Genomic DNA, 20,784 nt, shown 5'->3' on the forward strand with positions numbered 1-20,784 from the left:
GCTACGTTGAATGTGAGGGGTTTGGCATCTCGCAGGAGGCAGTGCCAGTTAAGCCGTCTCTTGTTGGAAAATGACATTGACATAATGGCAGTGCAGGAAACCAAAGTAGAAAGCGAAGAGCAAACGCACAGAATGGTCGAACCTTTCAGGGATAGGTATAATGTATGTGTGTCTCATGCTAGAGGCACTTCAGCGGGTTGCATGATACTCGTTCGAAAATGCACCGATATTGTAGCGCAATCTGTAGAGTCCAGTGATGATGGCAGGCTACTATTCATCGACTTTGGCATTTGTGGCCTCCTTTGGCGTGCAATATGTGTGTATGCTCCGAATAACATTAACGAACGTGTAGAATACATAGATAACCTGAGAACATGCATGACGTACGAAAGGAACATAATTTTATTTGGAGACTTTAATTGTGTGTGCAGGCCGCAAGACAGAATCAACAGATTGACTTACCGCGATAGAAGTGCGACACTATTAAACGCGCTTGTAAACGAGCTTGAACTGGACGACGTTGGTTGTATTTTTGACGGTGACGAGCACGTACAGTATACGCACTACCAAGGTGTAAGTCATGCTAGACTAGATCGCATATATGTTCCGGCAGCTGCGATACCACACATTACTACATACAAAGTAAAGAACGTCACATTTAGCGATCACTGCTTGGTGATAGCGACACTAGGAACCAAGACAAAAGCGTCAAAGTTTAGTTGGAACTTGTGGAAATTAAATGATACACTGTTGGATGATGAAATTTTTGTTAAAAAAGTAAAGGAAAGGATAGAGGAAATATGTTCGGTTGAATCTTCCAATTTCACAGCGCTTTGGGAGCAATTTAAAAATGAAGTAAAGATTGCGGCGATTGAACGAGCTTGCGTGCGGCGCAGCATTGAAAAACAACAAGAGAAAGAACTTAGGAGCACGTTAGATTGTATGATTGCGGTTGAGAGTGCTAACCCTGGACACTTTAGCAAGGAACTACGTGACCTTAAAAGTAAGCTCGAAGTGATAGATGAAAAGAAATATCGTGGAGCGATCGTCAGAGCACGGGCTGAAAGACTATGGCTAGGGGAAACGCCTACTAAGCGGGCACTCGGGGAAGAAAAAAGGCAAGCAGTAAAAAAAGAGATAAAAGAAATAAGATATAAAAACGATGTGACGCGCGACAAGGAACTGATAGAGAAAGCGTTTGTTGAATGCTATCGAAAACTGCTAAGCCCAAAAATAAAAGATACAGAAGCCTTTCGAAACGAATTTTTGTCGCTCATGCCAAGGCTAGGCGATGAAGTAAGACAAACGCTTGAACGGCCAATTAGTCTGAATGAAGTAAAACAGGCCATTGATGAACTAAGCACTGGCAAAGCACCTGGGCCTGATGGACTAGGGGCTGCCATTTACAAATGCTTCAAGGAAGAACTGGCACAAGCGTTACATCGCGTGATAAATGAGTGCTATGAACAAAAAAGAGCACCTTTATCTTTTAGAAAATGTCATGTAGTACTCATTCCAAAATCGGATGATCCCAGGAAATTGTTGGATGTTGAGGCCTATCGACCTATAAGTCTTACGAATGTAGACTATAAAATATTTACAAAGGTGCTAGCCAAGAGATTGCAGAGCGTTATCACACACCTCGTATTACCTCACCAGACATGTGGCATCAAAGGAAGGACAATCTACACAAATATACACACCGCTAGAACTATCCTAGAATGCTGTGACATGACTCAAGATAACATAGCTATGATACAACTGGATCTTCAGAAAGCATTTGATAGAGTTAATCATGACGTACTACAGTTATTACTAGAACATTGTAATGTAGGTAGCGTTATCAAGGAGGGCATCAAGATGGTGTATGAAGAGTGTGCAGTAAACCTTATAATTAACAACACCGTAAGTGAAAACATTCCAGTACTGTCAGGTATAAAACAAGGGTGTGCCTGTTCGTCTCTTCTTTTTGCACTTTATTTGGAACCCTTATGTTTAAAAATTCGCATAAATAAAATGGTGCATGGTTACTCCTTTTATGCTACTGAAGTAAAAATACTGGCATATGCCGATGATATAGCTATATTCTGCAAAGACAAAGACAGTATTAAAGAAGCTGTTAAGGAAGCTACATCATTCTGTAGTGCTACCGGAAGTGCCATTAGCTGGGATAAATCTCTGGGCATTTGGCATGGAAATTGGGGGCAAGAGCCGGAGGCGTATGCAAACATGAGATGGACAAGTATTCCTGCTAGATACTTGGGGGTTCCTCTCCAACATTATGGAAATACTGCAGAATACTGGGCAGGAGAGACAGAAAGGCTCAAGGATCAGTCTGAAAAATGGGGAGGGCATAACTTTTCTATGTTTTCCCGCGCTACAGTCTGTAATGTGTTTTTTGTTGCAAAAGTGTTTTACGTACTTCAAGTGTTCAGTATGAGCAGAACTTGTGTCCAAAAATTACACAGAGTGTTTGCCACCTATATATGGAATTCTACCTGGGAACGCACCAGTCGGTTAAACTTGTTCCTTTCGGTGCGACACGGAGGGCTTGGTCTGTGTCATTTATTTTTGAAACAAATAGTTTCAAGGTTTTTCTTTCTGAGAGACCAGAGAGATGTTTTCTTGCGTACTGTTATACACATGAGGTTGTGTAATCATATCCCGGATTATATTGTCTCATCAAATGCAGATACGCGTGGAACACTGAGCAGTTTTTGGCGCGAAATAGTGTCTGCATATCAAGTACTGAAGCCACGGTTTTCCTTAGAATATTTGAGCGTAGTGGCACGTAAGCGATTGTACAAAGATCTAATTGATGTGTTTTTACCAATACCGTTGTACCGCTCCATCTATCAACTAGGACCAGAACGAGACGTATTAAAACGAGTTCGAAAAATGCCAGTAAGAGCGTCATCTAAATCATTCTTTTTCCAACTGCACACGGGCACGCTCGCTGTAAAACCGTGGCTTCAAAGCAAAGGTATCTTTGTCCCATGGGCATTACACTGCCTGATATGTCGAAAGGAGTAAACGATAGAACACATCTTTTTGGACTGTCACGATGCTTTTTTCTTGTGGGACATCCTTAAACGGACACTTCAGAAAGATTTGCCAGTAACACCCTTTGGTATCCGATTCTTGCCATGTGAAGATCCAGATGAAATGCCATGCGACATGTTCATGTTACTGTGTTTGCATAGTGTGTGGAAAACGAGGATGGCGGTCAGAAATGCGGATGTCAACGCAAGATCGGCCATGCAAAACTTCAGTGAGAACTGTGTGTACATACGAGATGTTCTCAAAATCCAGAGGAACCCACCGGATTGGATACCTGTGCTCGATAAGCTGGCTTCTCTGAAGCCATTTTAGCTTCACACTCCAGCCATGAAAAGGCTCACGCGTCTTTTATTGTACTTGTAAAATTGTATTTAAGAGTTCTGTGTTTGGAAGTGCCAAACCGGTAATAAAGAAAAAAAAAATCCGGCATGGTCTAGTGGCTAGGATACCTGTCTCCCACCTAGGAGGCCCGGGTTCGATTCCCGGTGTCGAAATGTTTTTGGTTAGCTTTTTGGCGTCGTCTATATTTTATCTCTCGCTTTCTTTCGATCAAGTTGGAGGGGTTCATTGCTGCTGCACGTCCTCCGGCATGGTCTAGTGGCTAGGATACCTGTCTCTCACCCAGGAGGCCCGCGTTCGATTCCCGGTGTCGAAATGTTTTTGGTTAGCTTTTTGGCGTCGTCTATATTTTATCTCTCGCTTTCTTTCGGTCAAGTTGGAGGGGTTCATTGCTGCTGCACGTCCTCCGGCATGGTCTAGTGGCTAGGATACCTGTCTCTCACCCAGGAGGCCCGGGTTCGATTCCCGGTGTCGAAATGTTTTTGGTTAGCTTTTTGGCGTCGTCTATGTTTTATCTCTCGCTTTCTTTCGATCAAGTTGGAGGGGTTCATTGCTGCTGCACGTCCTCCGGCATGGTCTAGTGGCTAGGATACCTGTCTCTCACCCAGGAGGCCCGCGTTCGATTCCCGGTGTCGAAATGTTTTGGTTACCTTTTTGGCGTCGTCTATATTTTATCTCTCGCTTTCTTTCGGTCAAGTTGGAGGGGTTCATTGCTGCTGCACGTCCTCCGGCATGGTCTAGTGGCTAGGATACCTGTCTCTCACCCAGGAGGCCCGGGTTCGATTCCCGGTGTCGAAATGTTTTTGGTTAGCTTTTTGGCGTCGTCTATATTTTATCTCTCGCTTTCTTTCGGCCAAGTTGGAGGGGTTCATTGCTGCTTCACGTCCTTCGGCATGGTCTAGTGGCTAGGATACCTGGCTCTCACCCAGGAGGCCCGGGTTCGATTCCCGGTGTCGAAATGTTTTTGGTTAGCTTTTTGGCGTCGTCTATATTTTATCTCTCGCTTTCTTTCGGTCAAGTTGGAGGGGTTCATTGCTGCTGCACGTCCTCCGGCATGGTCTAGTGGCTAGGATACCTGTCTCTCACCCAGGAGGCCCGCGTTCGATTCCCGGTGTCGAAATGTTTTTGGTTAGCTTTTTGGCGTCGTCTATATTTTATCTCTCGCTTTCTTTCGGTCAAGTTGGAGGGGTTCATTGCTGCTGCACGTCCTCCGGCATGGTCTAGTGGCTAGGATACCTGTCTCTCACCCAGGAGGCCCGCGTTCGATTCCCGGTGTCGAAATGTTTTTGGTTAGCTTTTTGGCGTCGTCTATATTTTATCTCTCGCTTTCTTTCGGTCAAGTTGGAGGGGTTCATTGCTGCTGCACGTCCTCCGGCATGGTCTAGTGGCTAGGATACCTGTCTCTCACCCAGGAGGCCCGGGTTCGATTCCCGGTGTCGAAATGTTTTTGGTTAGCTTTTTGGCGTCGTCTATGTTTTATCTCTCGCTTTCTTTCGATCAAGTTGGAGGGGTTCATTGCTGCTGCACGTCCTCCGGCATGGTCTAGTGGCTAGGATACCTGTCTCTCACCCAGGAGGCCCGCGTTCGATTCCCGGTGTCGAAATGTTTTGGTTACCTTTTTGGCGTCGTCTATATTTTATCTCTCGCTTTCTTTCGGCCAAGTTGGAGGGGTTCATTGCTGCTTCACGTCCTTCGGCATGGTCTAGTGGCTAGGATACCTGGCTCTCACCCAGGAGGCCCGGGTTCGATTCCCGGTGTCGAAATGTTTTTGGTTAGCTTTTTGGCGTCGTCTATATTTTATCTCTCGCTTTCTTTCGGTCAAGTTGGAGGGGTTCATTGCTGCTGCACGTCCTCCGGCATGGTCTAGTGGCTAGGATACCTGTCTCTCACCCAGGAGGCCCGGGTTCGATTCCCGGTGTCGAAATGTTTTTGGTTAGCTTTTTGGCGTCGTCTATATTTTATCTCTCGCTTTCTTTCGATCAAGTTGGAGGGGTTCATTGCTGCTGCACGTCCTCCGGCATGGTCTAGTGGCTAGGATACCTGTCTCTCACCCAGGAGGCCCGCGTTCGGTTCCCGGTGTCGAAATGTTTTTGGTTAGCTTTTTGGCGTCGTCTATATTTTATCTCTCGCTTTCTTTCGGTCAAGTTGGAGGGGTTCATTGCTGCTGCACGTCTTCCGGCATGGTCTAGTGGCTAGGATACCTGTCTCTCACCCAGGAGGCCCGGGTTCCATTCCCGGTGTCGAAATGTTTTTGGTTAGCTTTTTGGCGTCGTCTATATTTTATCTCTCGCTTTCTTTCGGCCAAGTTGGAGGGGTTCATTGCTGCTTCGCGTCCTTCGGCATGGTCTAGTGGCTAGGATACCTGGCTCTCACCCAGGAGGCCCGGGTTCGATTCCCGGTGTCGAAATGTTTTTGGTTAGCTTTTTGGCGTCGTCTATATTTTATCTCTCGCTTTCTTTCGGTCAAGTTGGAGGGGTTCATTGCTGCTTCACGTCCTTCGGCATAGTCTAGTGGCTAGGATACCTGGCTCTCACCCAGGAGGCCCGGGTTCGATTCCCGGTGTCGAAATGTTTTTGGTTAGCTTTTTGGCGTCGTCTATATTTTATCTCTCGCTTTCTTTCGATCAAGTTGGAGGGGTTCATTGCTGCTGCACGTCCTCCGGCATGGTCTAGTGGCTAGGATACCTGTCTCTCACCCAGGAGGCCCGGGTTCTATTCCCGGTGTCGAAATGTTTTTGGCGTCGTCTATATTTTATCTCTCGCTTTCTTTCGATCAAGTTGGAGGGGTTCATTGCTGCTGCACGTCCTCCGGCATGGTCTAGTGGCTAGGATACCTGTCTCTCACCCAGGAGGCCCGCGTTCGGTTCCCGGTGTCGAAATGTTTTTGGTTAGCTTTTTGGCGTCGTCTATATTTTATCTCTCGCTTTCTTTCGGTCAAGTTGGAGGGGTTCATTGCTGCTGCACGTCTTCCGGCATGGTCTAGTGGCTAGGATACCTGTCTCTCACCCAGGAGGCCCGGGTTCCATTCCCGGTGTCGAAATGTTTTTGGTTAGCTTTTTGGCGTCGTCTATATTTTATCTCTCGCTTTCTTTCGGTCAAGTTGGAGGGGTTCATTGCTGCTTCACGTCCTTCGGCATAGTCTAGTGGCTAGGATACCTGGCTCTCACCCAGGAGGCCCGGGTTCGATTCCCGGTGTCGAAATGTTTTTGGTTAGCTTTTTGGCGTCGTCTATATTTTATCTCTCGCTTTCTTTCGGTCAAGTTGGAGGGGTTCATTGCTGCTGCACGTCCTCCGGCATGGTCTAGTGGCTAGGATACCTGTCTCTCACCCAGGAGGCCCGCGTTCGATTCCCGGTGTCGAAATGTTTTTGGTTAGCTTTTTGGCGTCGTCTATATTTTATCTCTCGCTTTCTTTCGGTCAAGTTGGAGGGGTTCATTGCTGCTGCACGTCCTCCGGCATGGTCTAGTGGCTAGGATACCTGTGTCTCACCCAGGAGGCCCGGGTTCGATTCCCGGTGTCGAAATGTTTTTGGTTAGCTTTTTGGCGTCGTCTATATTTTATCTCTCGCTTTCTTTCGGTCAAGTTGGAGGGGTTCATTGCTGCTTCACGTCCTTCGGCATGGTCTAGTGGCTAGGATACCTGGCTCTCACCCAGGAGGCCCGGGTTCGATTCCCGGTGTCGAAATGTTTTTGGTTAGCTTTTTGGCGTCGTCTATATTTTATCTCTCGCTTTTCTTCGGTCAATTTGGAGGGGTTCATTGCTGCTGCACGTCCTCCGGCATGGTCTAGTGGCTAGGATACCTGTCTCTCACCCAGGAGGCCCGGGTTCGATTCCCGGTGTCGAAATGTTTTTGGTTAGCTTTTTGGCGTCGTCTATATTTTATCTCTCGCTTTCTTTCGGTCAAGTTGGAGGGGTTCATTGCTGCTGCACGTCCTCCGGCATGGTCTAGTGGCTGGGATACCTGTCTTTCACCCAGGAGGCCCGGGTTCGATTCCCGGTGTCGAAATGTTTTTGGTTAGCTTTTTGGCGTCGTCTATATTTTATCTCTCGCTTTCTTTCGGTCAAGTTGGAGGGGTTCATTGCTGCTTCACGTCCTTCGGCATGGTCTAGTGGCTAGGATACCTGGCTCTCACCCAGGAGTCCCGGGTTCGATTCCCGGTGTCGGAAATGTTTTTGGTTAGCTTTTTGTCGTCGTCTATATTTCATCTCGCGCTTTCTTTCTATCAAGTTGGAGGGGTTCATTGCTGCTGCACGTCCTCCGGCATGGTCTAGTGGAGTCACTTCCGGCTACCGTTCGGTACGGACGTGGAATGTCGCGCTCCGTAGGGGCGGTGTTTGTGGCTATGCCAAGCCGCGGAAACAGGATGCCTGAGTCCGTTGAACCGGAATACCATGTTGTTTTGCCGCCGCTGCCTACAGGTTCGTGTGTTTTAAACACAGTTTTTCTTCACGGCGACGTGAAAGCGAGACCATTCCGTGTCGAAGATTTTCGCGACACGCTAGCTCATCTGAAATTGCTCTCCGAGGTGGTCGCCTTGGGGGCTTTCCAGACGAACCACGTCTGGGCGTTGACGTTCGATAGTGCAGAGGCGACAAAGAAAATGCTGAAGTATACGGAAGTTCAAGTCAAGGAACGACGATGTTTGGTTGTGGATCCACACAACTGGGATGTCCGGGTTAAACTCCACTGGTTGCTGCACAATGTGCACGACGAAGACGTACACGCGGCGTTTGCTCCATACGGGAAAGTCAACGACGTCCAGAAAGAGCAATGGCACGGACATGGGGTCGTCTATGCATACGGTGACCCTCAAGCTGAAGCCAGGCGTGACGCTTGACGATCTACCGCATCAGCTACGAGTAGCAGGCATAATGGCGCTAGTGGTCGTGTCAGGTCGTGCTCCACTGTGTCTTCGATGCAACCGTACGGGGCACATCAGGCGCGAGTTCCGCGTGCCACGTTGCTCTGTGTGTCGACGCTTCGGCCACGAAGAAAGTCAGTGCGTGCGCACGTATGCAAACGTTGCGGGGCCACCGATAAGTGAGGAAGTCGTCAACGAGCACCTCATGGACGAAGTCGACGCAGAGGAAAGTGCTAGTGCGTCGAGACCATCTCTGGCGCCACTTTCAAAGGAAGACCCAGCCACAAATTCTACGAAACGAGATGTAGAACAGGTTGCGAGTGAAGCCATACCGACATCTGGCAAGACTACATCAGCTAAGGACGCTGAAACAAGTAATGACGCAAGTACAAGCAAGAAACCATCCGTAGCAACGATTGAGGACGATTCAAGCGTAATGGACACTACGGAAACCAGCAAAGCAGCGGCAGCGGCCAAAAAAAACGCACGAAGAACGTACCGGCGAAGAGCAGAAGGCGAGCACTCAAAGTGCGAGCGAACCACCCTTGAAGACAGTAACTGGTCGGAGGCCAATCTTTAGACCAACGCCAACCATACCGCCGGACAGAAAGGCGGCGGCGACACAGCGGACTTAACAGGTCGTACGTTCGCGTGTTTTTGCCCGTGCCGGGGGGGGGGGAGGAGGGGTGGAAAATGCTGCTACTTCTGATCTGCCGATGGATGACGAGTCAACAGTGCAGGCTGAACGCAGACTCGCCACGGTAATGTGAGTGATCCTTCGTCACTGACGAGAGCTGCAAATTTATTGGTATCTATCGGCCTTGATCTCTTTCCCGTAGAAATGGCGATACGCATTGAAATACCCTTACACGTAGGCACGATTAACGTGCGGGGACTTACGGCAAAGAAGAAGCAGTACCAGCTTAATCGCCTGTTTATCGAAAATAATTTGGACATTATTGCTGTACAAGAGACAAAGATTGAAACTGAGGAAGGGACCGAACGCCTAGTCCAAACGTTCATGTCTAGATATTATGTGTGCGTTTCTCATGCTGTTGGTAGAGCAGGGGGCTGTGTGCTCTTTCTACGCAATAATATTGGTATAAATGTGGAAAATGTATTTAGTGATGATGCCGGGCGTATTATAATGTGCGATTTTATGTTTTGCAATCTCAAGTTCCGCGTTTTCTGTGTTTACGCGCCGAATAGAACAGCCGAGCGCAGGGTTTTTTTTTTGAAAGCGTGGAATGTCACTTGAAGTGTGAGAGAACCATGGTCATGATGGGAGACTTCAACTGTGTCTGCAAAGTGGAAGACAGAGCCCGTAATCTGTCTGGTCTCGAAGGCAGTGCGCTTCTCTTGGCAGCACTCGTTGAAGAACATAATTTAGAGGATATAGGCGACGTTTTAGCCAATAATGATACACCTCGGTTCACTCATTCTCAAGGGGACAGCCATGCCAGACTGGATCGTGTCTATGTTTCTGCGGAAGCGTTGCCATTGTGCAGTGATTATGAAGTCAAACATGTTTATTTTAGCGACCACAATTTGGTCCGTTTTTCGCTTGGTCCAAAGAAGCCGTCAAGTTTCAACTGGGGTCTTTGGAAATTCAATGAAAAATTGCTGCAGGACGAAATATTTATTTAAAAAATTCAAGATAGCATTCAAGAGCTGTTATCGGATGTTCACAGTGACTGCACGGAAAGGTGGGAGTGTGTTAAGCAAGAAACAAAGTTAATAGCCATAGAAAGGTCCAGCGTTTTACACCACCAAGAAAAAAGAAATTAAATAGAATTACAAAGTGAGCTCAACTTTTATTTAAACAAGGAAAGCATCCGTCCTGGTTGTTTCGCTAAAGAAATAAAGCGAACGAAAGCACAGTTGGAACTTGTCGATAAGGAAAAATATCGGGGCGCAATCATTCGCGCACGCGCAGAACATCTATGGTGCGGAGAATAACCTACAAAGCGCTCGTTTTCGGATGAAAAAAGTTATGCCACACGAAAGGAGATAAATGCAATAACATACCGTAATGATATAGTACGTGATAAGAAAACCATCCAATTTGCCTTTGTAGAATATTACAGCGAACTCTTAGGACATGAAACGCAATGCGAACAGGGGTTCGAAAATGAATTCTTACACCTTTTGCCAAGTCTAGATGATGAACAACGAAATAGATTAGAAATGCCAATAAGCATCAAGGGAATAGAGCAGGCTATAGATGACCTGAGCCCTGGGAAAACGCCAGGACCTGATGGACTGAGTGGATCATTCTATAAAGCTTTCAAAACAGATATAGCTGCAGCTCTTTATTACGTTATCACAGAAGCCTATGAAAAGTGGGTACTGCCACCGTCGTTTCGCGAGAGTCATATTGTCCTGATACCCAAAACTACCGATCCCTCATCACTCCTATCCGTGCGAGCCTACCGACCAATCAGCTTAACAAACTCAGACTATAAGATATACACTAAAGTTTTGGGCAGAAGGCTACAGAGTATAATAACACGATTGATAGGGCCACATCAAACATGTGGCATTAAGGGGAGTTCAATAACTACAAACGTACACGTAGCAAGAACAGTACTTGAGCATTGTGACGACTTTTCTGGTAGGGTGGCCATGCTACAATTGGACCTAGAAAAAGCGTTCGATAGAGTGACACACACAATTCTTTTCAATGTTTTGGAGCACGTGAATGTGGGAACAATCTTAACAGAAGGGATCAGAATGTGCTATGCAGACGTTTCCACAAAGGTAATCGTTGATAGAACACTCTCTCCCAGCATTGCCGTCAGGTCTTCCGTAAGACAGGGATGTGGTTTATCGCCTCTACTGTTTGCCCTATATCTCGAGCCACTGTGTCTAAAGATAATAAAAGAGAGCCATGTCCGGGGTTTTAGGGTCGGTTACAGTGAGGTAAAATTGTTAGCATACGCGGATGACGTCGCTGTTTTTTGTGATGACAAGCAAAGTGTAAGCAATACCGTTAATGTTGTGACAAAGTATTGTAAAATGACGGGGAGTGCAATTAATTGGGGCAAGTCGATTGGGATATGGTATAGCAATGGGAAGACACACCTTCACTTTTTGAAAAAATGCAATGGACGAATATGCCTACCAAGTACCGTGGGGTACCTCTGCAACACCACCAGGACACCAAAGGTTATTGGCAAGGAGAGGTCGAAGAAATTGAGGCGAAAGCGGCAAGGCTGGGTGGGAGAGAACTATCAATATTCACAAAAGCAACAGTGTGTAATGTGTTTTTAGTGGCCAAAATTTGGTATGTTTTACAAGAATTGTGCGCATCAAGAGTCAGCATACAAAGAATACACAGGCAGTTTGCCATCTTCATTTGGGGTTCCGTATGGGAGCCCTCTAGTCGCACTAATTTGTTCAGAACAGTGAAAAGTGGAGGCCTAGGGTTGGCTCATCTCTTTTTAAGACAAGTCGTGTCGAGATTTTTGTTCCTACGTGATCAGAAAGATACATTCTTGTGCACAGTCCTTCAAAGACGTTTGAGCAACGCGTTGCCTCAATTCGTTGTGTCCTCCGATTACAGCACAGGACCTAGGCTCAGAGGCTTCCTGCGAGAAGTCGTATTGGCCTTTGACTTCCTAAATACGCGCTTTTCATTGAATTACCTTGCATCTGTTAAACGGAAAAGACTGTACAAAGATTTACTTGATGTATCATTGCTAGTGCCTGTCTATCGTTCAATGTACCGCGTTGAATCCAGAGGAAGAAATGTGCTCAAGCGAGTGAAGCGGATGCCGATACGGTCATCCGAAAAAACCTTTTTCTTCCATTTACACAGTGGAACGCTCCCAGAGAAGCCATGGCTATGAGAAAGGGGAATCTTTGTGCCGTGGTCTGTAAACTGCTCAAGATGCAGGAAACCAGAGACGATTGAGCATATCTTTCTTGATTGTTCAGATGCAATGTTCTTGTGGGACATCCTACAAAGAACGTTGAAAAAGGAATTACCGATAACACCGTATGGCATTCGCTTCTTGCCAACTGAGAACGCAGATATGCCATGTGACATGTTTATGGCAATATGTTTACATAGCTTGTGGAAAACAAGAATGGATGAGCGTCATGAGAGGCTTGTTATTCATCCTGCGAGAGAGCATTTCATTGAAAGCGTGCTATACCTGCGTGAAGCTTATAAAACGAGAACAGAACCACCCGAATGGGTGCATATATTGGATGAACTAGCGGTGATAAAGTGTTTTTAACTATTCGCAAGGGCCCAAGACGGTCATTGCTTTTACCATTATGAAGTGTATGTGTTTATGTCGTATGTGTACGTCGAAGACCGGCAATAACGAAAAAAAAAAGCCGAAATAGCTCAGTTGGGAGAGAATTCTTCGGACGCGCAAAAGGTATTTCATCTGAAAAGACCATTATCTATTCCCTTCTTTTTGTGCAGATACGAGCCTGGGTATGTTTCTGAGATCCACAGCAGCGGCCGCTGTACTGTCAACGTTTGGGGAGCAATTAGCAAAGAGGGCCTCGGTCCGCTAATCCGACTGTCCCCATCGTTCACAGCTGAAGCTTACTGCGACATTCTGGACTACCACCTATTGCCATACGCTCTGGACGGGCCATTTAAAGATGGCTGCTACTTGTTCCAGCAAGACCTGAGCCCGGTGCACACCGCCAGAGCTGTGGAAAAACTTCGACAAATGTCCCTTGTTCGATCCCGGGTTTCGGCATATTCATAGTGTCGCTTTTTTTCATCCTTTACATAACACTACAACTGGCAATTCAGACTGCATTCTGAGCTTTTCTGTTACTTTCGCAATACGCCACTGTTCAACTTTAATAGAAGCGTGCGTAGTGTACAGGCGCTCCCAGAATAATTCGGAACGCCACACACGCGGCCGCTCGCCGGCGGAGCGCACCCGTGGAAGAAGTAGTACCATGGTCTGCGCGTGCGCGGTCTCCCTAGCGAGCAAGGTTGGCTCCCTAGTGCATCTAGTTTGTGTTGCCTTGCTCCAGATACGGTAGCCCTAGGTGCCCCTTAACGTTTTGTCAAGGGGGGCTGGGCCGGTGGTGTCTGTGACAAGCTGTGTCTGCGCATGCACTCGGGTTGGAGCATAAGCGCTCGTGTCTGCATGTTCGCGTGCTTGGCCCTTTTTTTTTCATTTTTCGTGTAGGCCGTATTTATCATTTGCTAAAAATATTTATGGTAGGTTACCGTGACTAGCGCTGGCAAAGGGCGGCGTTTTCGTCTGATGCAACCGTGATGATATCGGCGGCTCGATTGATAAAGGGATACGAACATATTTAAACAACGACAGTTACGCGAATTCCGCCCTATTCCAATCGAGGCAACATGCCAAAAAGAGTGCCGATGAATGTGCGGAGAAATATAATTAAGCTCAGTTCACAAGGTATACCTCAACGTGAGATATGCCGCCTCACAGGAAAGTCTGTAAGTGCGGTCAACCGAATAATCCAAGCATACAGCGATGAAGATGGCCGACTCAAAGATGCAGCACGATCGGGACGACACCGATGCACATCGGAAGAGTGCGATCTTCTTATTGTTGCTGCAGCCGTTGCTGATCCTTTTCAGAGCGCCCGCCAGATCAAGACAGCCCTCAACCTGCAAGCCAGTGAGGAAACAATTAGAAGGTGCATGCGAGAGGCTGGTCTTCGTGGATTTGTCGCGGCACAAAAGCCACACCTTATGGAGCACCAAAAACGCCGACGCCTTGAGTTTTGAAGGGCATATGAGCGCTGGACGACTGCAGAATGGAAGGAAGTAATATTTTCAGATGAATCGACATTTTCATCTCGATGGGACCAAGAGCGTCGCGTATGGAGACCATATAACTGCAGGCATTTTCATTTTCTTTCTGATCTTTTAAGGACAAATTCTTCGGACGCGCAAAAGGTATTTCATCTGAAAAGACCATTATCTATTCCCTTCTTTTTGTGCAGATACGAGCCTGGGTATGTTTCTGAGATCCACAGCAGCGGCCGCTGTACTGTCAACGTTTGGGGAGCAATTAGCAAAGAGGGCCTCGGTCCGCTAATCCGACTGTCCCCATCGTTCACAGCTGAAGCTTACTGCGACATTCTGGACTACCACCTATTGCCATACGCTCTGGACGGGCCATTTAAAGATGGCTGCTACTTGTTCCAGCAAGACCTGAGCCCGGTGCACACCGCCAGAGCTGTGGAAAAACTTCTTCAAGAACGTGGGGTTCGCGTTCTTGACTGGCCTCCGAAAGGTGCAGACTTCAATGTTATGGAGAACGTGTGGGGCATGACGAAGGAAAGCTTATCCACGCTGAATCTGGGAGGGGCCAGTGCCGACGAGCTCTGGCTCGCCATAACGCGTGAGTGGAAGCGCCTTGGTGAGAGGAGGGACTTCGTCGATGCGCTCTACGAGTCAAATTCCACTTCGCGTACAAGCTGCGCTTCGCGTGGACGGCGCATTCGCGAGATATTGATAGCGGAACACGCCAATCGCTTTAACGAAACAGTTACGTTTCGATTCTTTTTTTTTTACTGTGGGAAAAATAAACCCCGTGTTCTTCCTATTATTTAGATTTACTATGCTCTCCTTACTACTTTTTTGCATTCAGCTCACACAGCCTACCCTGGATTATCATTGTATATTTCCTCCGAGCAAAAGAAAATGAGTATCTTCGCCAACAAACACCGACTCGCGATCAATACGTAAGGATACTCGCTACCAATGGTCCAGATTGATCAGAAGTTTTCTGTACTCAATTTTGCTTTTAACTAGCAAAGTTGTCATAGGTGTCCACAACCCAGCGGCGGCTTTCTCCGAGTAACAGAAGCTTATCGCGAAGGCCATGCTTCTGCTAACTACGTGCGCCGGAAGCGACTGCGAAGCCGAAAAACACGCCGTAGGTGCGATGGTTTGGACACTACCGTCTGTTTCTGTTCGACTCAGCGGCCATCGCATTCTGCGGCTGAGACCAAGGTAGCTGGACTACTTCTACTGGCCAGGCGGCTATATGCCGATTGAAGCGGAGTGCAAGAATTAACGCTCGTGCACTGTAAATGACGTGCAAGGAACTTGAGCGGCCGCGTAGGTACGATAGCATTCTGCAACCACATATCTAATGTAGTCCTCGTGTTTCTTTGGAACCTGCCGTGGTTGCTCACTAAGCATAGCGTTGTGCTGTGGAGCATGAATTCGAGCGTTTGATTTCAACCACAGCGGCCACCTTTCGATGTGGGCGGAATACAATAAAAAAATCAATCCTCGTGTACCATTTATTGAGTGCACGTTGAGGAAGCCCAGGTGGCCAGAATTATTCGAGAGCTCGACCGACTCGCGATCAATACGTAAGGATACTCGCTACCAATGGTCCAGATTCCGTGATTGATTGGCGCAAAATATATACGAACCACGTAACGGGGTGCGTCAATAAATGAGTAGAGTGGTGAAGAGTTCATTAGGGTGACCTTTGCATGAAGTGACTTCCTGTGCGTGAAATTGGCCTTGATGAATGTGCCGCGTTATTTCATTTTGTGAACTATTTTATTGCCACTATCGCAGACACACCCGTTAAGAGGGGTCATGTAATAGTGGAAATTGTCCTCGTATTGCGATGCTAGTAGTAACACGGATAGGGAGATATTTTACTAAGAGCTAATACTTCGCAGGACAGGCTAACACGGTGGAAAAATAAGGCAGCGTTGCCGTTGTAGCCAAGCCGCCCCACTAGCACGTAATCACGCAAAGCATTGCTATCTCCCAGACGGGATGCAGACCATGGCGAGAATGCGCTGCAAGGAATGCAGGAGCCTTTATTTGTAGATAACGGTGCATGCATGCTGTGCTACAGACATTCATTCGCCCAGCCCCCATTGCACAATGCTAAAAGGCACCTAGCGCTACATTCTTGGAGCAAGGCAACGCCAATCTAGATGCACTAGGGAGCGAAACTTGCTCGCTAGGGAGACCGCGCATGCGCAAATCTTGCCTGTATTTATCCGCCGGCGCGCTCCGCCGACGAGCAGCTGCGCGTCCAGCGTTCCGAATTATTCTGGGAGCACCTGTACATCAAATGGTGGAGCGAATCTTTTTAGAAGTTTCCTTACTGCGGATACGTTAGACGGCCGTTCGCGGGAACCCAGCCATCGCGGAGCGTCTCATCGTTTCGGTGCTCGTTCCGCCGAAATAGCTCAGTCATTTCCACTTCCGGCCTTCACATCGTACGGACGTGCTATCATGGGCTCCCTTGTAGGGACGGTTTCAGCGGCCCGTGTGGGCCGTGGTATCAGGTGTACTGAAAAGCCGGCTGAAGATTACCAGGTTATTCTGCCCCATCTGCCCACAGGTGCTTCTGTTTTAAACACCGTTTTTTTTTGCATGCCGATGTGAAAGCCAGGCCGTATCGAGTGGAGCATGTCCGAGATAGCCTTGCACGTCTTTCGTTGCTTCCGGAAGTGGTTGCCCTCGGGGCATACCAAATGAATCACCTGTGGGCAGTGACGTTTAAGGACGAGGAAGGCAAGAGGGAGATATTAGGAGCTGAAGCGTTCAACGTTAAAGACCACCGCTGCATGGTCATCGACTCGCGCGACCGAGGTGTCCGACAGAAGCTATACTGGCTGCTTCATGGCGTACTGGACGAAGACGTGCGAGTGGCTTTGGCGCCGTTTGGAAAAGTGACGGAAATCAGCAGAGACAAGTGGAAGGTCAAGGGCTGCATCGACAAAGGATCAACCACCCGCTCGCTGACGCTGAAATTAAATCTGGGCCTCACTGTGGATGACCTACCACACCAACTGCGTGTTGCTGAGGATATGGCGCTCGTCTTCGTTCCTGGCAGAGCGCCGCTCTGCCTCCGATTCCGTGGCATCGGACACATCCGGCGAGAGTGCCGCGTTCGACGATGTGGGGTCTGTCGTCGCTTCGGCCACGATGATTCCCAATGTGTGCACTCTTATGCCACCGTTACAGGCCCACCCCAAAGGGACATAGTATCCGAACACCTGATGGACGCCGCAGGATGCCGAAGAAGCTAGCAGGGAGGACAACGACGTGGCGAAAACTCCTGCAAAGTCCCTTGAACCCTCCCCAGGAGCTGTCCAGGAAGCGAACCTAGGGGATGAGTCCTTGCCTGCAGCCCCGGAAACGAAGCCAGAGACTGCAACATGTGACGCAGGCGTGAAGGCAGCAAGCGCGTCATCGTCACTGCCACAAGAAGTTGGCGAGGAAGCAACGGACGTCGCGATCCTCATGGCTGGAAGCAACGCCGCAAAGCGTGCTCACGAAGACACTGGCAATACAGGAATAACTACTGCGTCAGGCACCGGCGAACCTCCACCGAAGGCATCGACTACTCGGCGGTCTTTGCTTAAACCGAAGCCGAACGCGCCGCCTGGCAGTAGGGTGGCCCCTAAAACGCCTACGCCCTAGCGGAGAACCCGTTCCAGCGGCCTTCAACGATGACCACAAGAACCCCACAGTTTCGATGTGAGTAGGACGCTTGGCCAAGCAACTCCATGAGATGGCGGCTAACTCTAAATCTAGCCTACGCGTTGCGACATTGAATGTGCGAGGAATGTGTTCGCGCAGACGGCAATGCCAGATTAGTCGCATGCTTTTAGAGAATGACGTTGACCTTCTGGCTGTACAAGAAACAAAAATTGAGAGTGAGGAGCAAACAGAACAAATGGTTCAAGTTTTTCGCTCTAGATACAGTGTATGTGTGTGCCATGCTGTTGGACGGTCAGGAGGCTGCGTCATTTTTATTCACAATAGCATATCGGTTGTTGAAAAAGTGTCCACCTGCGAAAGTGGGAGACTTGTCGCATGTGATTTTAATTTTGCTGGACTACTGTGGCGCGCTGTGTGCATCTACGCACCGAACAAAAATCATGAACGTGAAATATTTTTTTAAGTATGCTGAAGGGTTTTTGAAAACAGAACGACATGTTGTGTTTCTTGGGGACTTCAATTGGGGGGGGGGGGGGGGCGTCTGTGCAGCTGAAGATAAAACGACGAGCCTCAAAGTACGCGATAGAAGCGCTGAGCTGTTGAACGTGATAGTAATTGAGAGAGAGCTTGAGGACATTGGTTATGCAATGACGCGAGATGGCCAAGCACGGTATACGCACTTTCAAGGTGATTCCCATGCGAGGCATGATAGAATATACATACCGGCGAAGTTTGTACCACTGTGTTCCTCTTATGAAAAACAATATCTCAGTTTTAGCGATCATAGTTTGGTCTCGATTACGATTGGCGAAAAACGAAAGAGTGTCAAGTAACTCAAGTTTAATTGGTTCCTGTGGAAGTTCAATGAAAAACTGCTGCAAGATGAAGTGTTTGTCACGAGAGCCAAGGAGTATCTTTCAGATGCCCTGCATACGGAAACCAACAGTTTCATATCAGTGTGGGAGCAGTTTAAGTGCGACATTAAAATTGCTGCCATCGATAGAGCATGTGTATTGCGTCACAAGGAAAGGCAACAAGAGAAACAGTTACACAGTGAGCTGGTGTGCATGTTAGGGGTAGAACATGAAGCGCCTGGAGCGTTTAAAAAAGAAATACGAGAGCTGAAAGCAAAACTCGAGTTGATCGACGAAGACAATTACCGCGGCGCAATGATAAGGGCGCGCACTGAAAAGTTGTGGCTGGGCGAAACGCCCACTAAGCGTGTGCTTAGTGCAGAAAAGGAACATGCTGCCAATAAGGAGATAAATGAAATTCGATATCGCAACAAAATTACACGACAAAGTGAAGAGATCAAACTTGCTTTTGTTGAATCTTATACCGAACTTCTAGGGGGGGAAGGATTTATGACCCCGAGTACTTCAAAACCCACTTTCTGGCCCTTATGCCAAGGTTAGAGAACACGGTTAGAGAATCAATGGAATCTGAAATTACCGTGGCCGAAATTGAACCGGCAATTGATGACTTAGGTAATGGGAAGTCACCTGGGCCAGATGGACTGGGTGCAGCCATATACAAATTTTTTAAGGCAGAAATAGCAGTCACTTTATACCGAGTGATCGCTGAATGCTATGAAAAGAAGCAAGCGCCTCTCTCGTTCAGGACAGCGCACGTAGTAATGATCCCCAAAACTGACGATCCTGCAAAATTACTTTCAGTTGAGTCCTACCGTCCCATTAGTTCGACAAATACAGATTATAAAATATACATGAAGGTGTTAGCTAGAAGGCTCCAAAATGTTATTAAGTCCATTGTTGGCCCGCATCAAACCTGTGGCATTAAAGGTAGAACAATTTTTACAAACATACACATAGCAAGAAGTATTCTGGAATGTTGTGACGCAGTACATGATCGCGTAGCTATGATTCAGCTAGACTTACATAAAGCGTTCGACAAAGTGGTACATGAAGTTCTGTTTTTATTGCTGGAACACGTAAATGTTGAATCTGTAATTACTGAAGGTGTTAAAATGGTGTATCACGATTGCACAGCCAAATTAGTGATCAACAAAGAATTAAGTATGTCAATTCCTGTACGGTCGAGCGTGAAACAAGGATGTGCGTTGTCCCCTCTGCTTTTTGCAATACACTTGGAGCCTTTTTGTTTACGTTTGTTTGCAACACCATGTATTCGAGGCTACGCGTTCTTGAGCAGTGAAATTAAGGTCTTAGCCCACGCGGACGACATAGCCGTGTTTTGCACTGATGCAAGTAGCGTGCAGGAAGTTGTCAGTGTTGCTAAGGCGTTCTGCACCGCAACTGGTAGCGCGATCAGTTGGCCGAAATGCCTTGGGTTTTGGCATGGCAACTGGCAGAGCACACCCGTGGTGTACTGTAATATGAATTGGACCGTCTCCCCCGGAAAGTACCTCGGTGTCCCGCTAAATAACTGCCGCAATGCAGAAGAATATTGGTCTGAGGAAAATAAACGCGTCAAAAGTGCTACCGATAAATTGGGTGGCCATAACTTTTCAATGTTTGCAAGAGCTTCCGTTTGTAATATTTTTTTAATTTCAAAAGTGTTCTACGTGTTGCAAGTGATGACGATTGCAAGAACTTCCGTTCAGAAAATACAGTGTTTGCGACCTTTATTTGGGGATCGCAATGGGAGCGCACAAGCCGGTGCAATTTGTTTCACAAGGTGAAAAATGGTGGGCTAGGGCTCTCACACCTATTTTTGAAGCAGCTGGTGAGCAGATTCTTCTTTGTGCGGGAACAAACTGATGTGTTTTTGAGAACTGTGATCCAAGCTCGATTGCAGGATTATCTATCTGACTTTGTCGTATCATCTGTTTCTTTGGGAGCTGGATCGCTCAGTCCTTATTTGCGTGAAGTGGTTACTTCTGTACGCCTGCTCAAGGCAAGGTTTTCATATGAATACTTGTGTGATGTCACGAAAAAGCGTTAGTATTCTGATATTCTTGATGTATTTTTACCATTACCGGTTTACCGAGCTGCCTACAGGCTAGCGCGATGTGCTAAAGCGTGTTAAAAAAATGCCAGTGAGACCCTCTGTTAAAACGTTCTTTTTTCAAATACATACCGACACTCTCCCTGTAAAG

At 47.5% G+C, this 20,784-nt stretch overlaps 13 non-coding genes across 13 annotated transcripts; all 13 read left to right on the forward strand.

Moving 5' to 3' along the window:
* Positions 1-3,482: 3,482 nt before the first annotated feature.
* Positions 3,483-3,554, forward strand: TRNAG-CCC (transfer RNA glycine (anticodon CCC)). Its single transcript has one exon. It is a non-coding gene; the product is annotated as a tRNA-Gly (tRNA).
* A 250-nt stretch (positions 3,555-3,804) lies between these two features.
* TRNAE-CUC (transfer RNA glutamic acid (anticodon CUC)) lies at positions 3,805-3,876 on the forward strand. Its single transcript has one exon. It is a non-coding gene; the product is annotated as a tRNA-Glu (tRNA).
* A 249-nt stretch (positions 3,877-4,125) lies between these two features.
* On the forward strand, positions 4,126-4,197 carry TRNAE-CUC (transfer RNA glutamic acid (anticodon CUC)). Its single transcript has one exon. It is a non-coding gene; the product is annotated as a tRNA-Glu (tRNA).
* Positions 4,198-4,286: 89 nt separating this feature from the next.
* TRNAE-CUC (transfer RNA glutamic acid (anticodon CUC)) lies at positions 4,287-4,358 on the forward strand. The gene has a single exon. It is a non-coding gene; the product is annotated as a tRNA-Glu (tRNA).
* A 411-nt stretch (positions 4,359-4,769) lies between these two features.
* TRNAE-CUC (transfer RNA glutamic acid (anticodon CUC)) lies at positions 4,770-4,841 on the forward strand. The gene has a single exon. It is a non-coding gene; the product is annotated as a tRNA-Glu (tRNA).
* A 249-nt stretch (positions 4,842-5,090) lies between these two features.
* TRNAE-CUC (transfer RNA glutamic acid (anticodon CUC)) lies at positions 5,091-5,162 on the forward strand. Its single transcript has one exon. It is a non-coding gene; the product is annotated as a tRNA-Glu (tRNA).
* Positions 5,163-5,251: 89 nt separating this feature from the next.
* Positions 5,252-5,323, forward strand: TRNAE-CUC (transfer RNA glutamic acid (anticodon CUC)). The gene has a single exon. It is a non-coding gene; the product is annotated as a tRNA-Glu (tRNA).
* A 411-nt stretch (positions 5,324-5,734) lies between these two features.
* Positions 5,735-5,806, forward strand: TRNAE-CUC (transfer RNA glutamic acid (anticodon CUC)). The gene has a single exon. It is a non-coding gene; the product is annotated as a tRNA-Glu (tRNA).
* Positions 5,807-5,895: 89 nt separating this feature from the next.
* On the forward strand, positions 5,896-5,967 carry TRNAE-CUC (transfer RNA glutamic acid (anticodon CUC)). Its single transcript has one exon. It is a non-coding gene; the product is annotated as a tRNA-Glu (tRNA).
* Positions 5,968-6,527: 560 nt separating this feature from the next.
* On the forward strand, positions 6,528-6,599 carry TRNAE-CUC (transfer RNA glutamic acid (anticodon CUC)). Its single transcript has one exon. It is a non-coding gene; the product is annotated as a tRNA-Glu (tRNA).
* A 411-nt stretch (positions 6,600-7,010) lies between these two features.
* TRNAE-CUC (transfer RNA glutamic acid (anticodon CUC)) lies at positions 7,011-7,082 on the forward strand. The gene has a single exon. It is a non-coding gene; the product is annotated as a tRNA-Glu (tRNA).
* An 89-nt stretch (positions 7,083-7,171) lies between these two features.
* TRNAE-CUC (transfer RNA glutamic acid (anticodon CUC)) lies at positions 7,172-7,243 on the forward strand. Its single transcript has one exon. It is a non-coding gene; the product is annotated as a tRNA-Glu (tRNA).
* A 250-nt stretch (positions 7,244-7,493) lies between these two features.
* Positions 7,494-7,565, forward strand: TRNAE-CUC (transfer RNA glutamic acid (anticodon CUC)). Its single transcript has one exon. It is a non-coding gene; the product is annotated as a tRNA-Glu (tRNA).
* The last annotated feature ends 13,219 nt before the right edge of the window (positions 7,566-20,784 follow it).

This window comes from Dermacentor variabilis, chromosome 3 (genome assembly GCF_050947875.1).
Source record: "Dermacentor variabilis isolate Ectoservices chromosome 3, ASM5094787v1, whole genome shotgun sequence".
NCBI classification, from domain to species: domain Eukaryota; kingdom Metazoa; phylum Arthropoda; class Arachnida; order Ixodida; family Ixodidae; genus Dermacentor; species Dermacentor variabilis.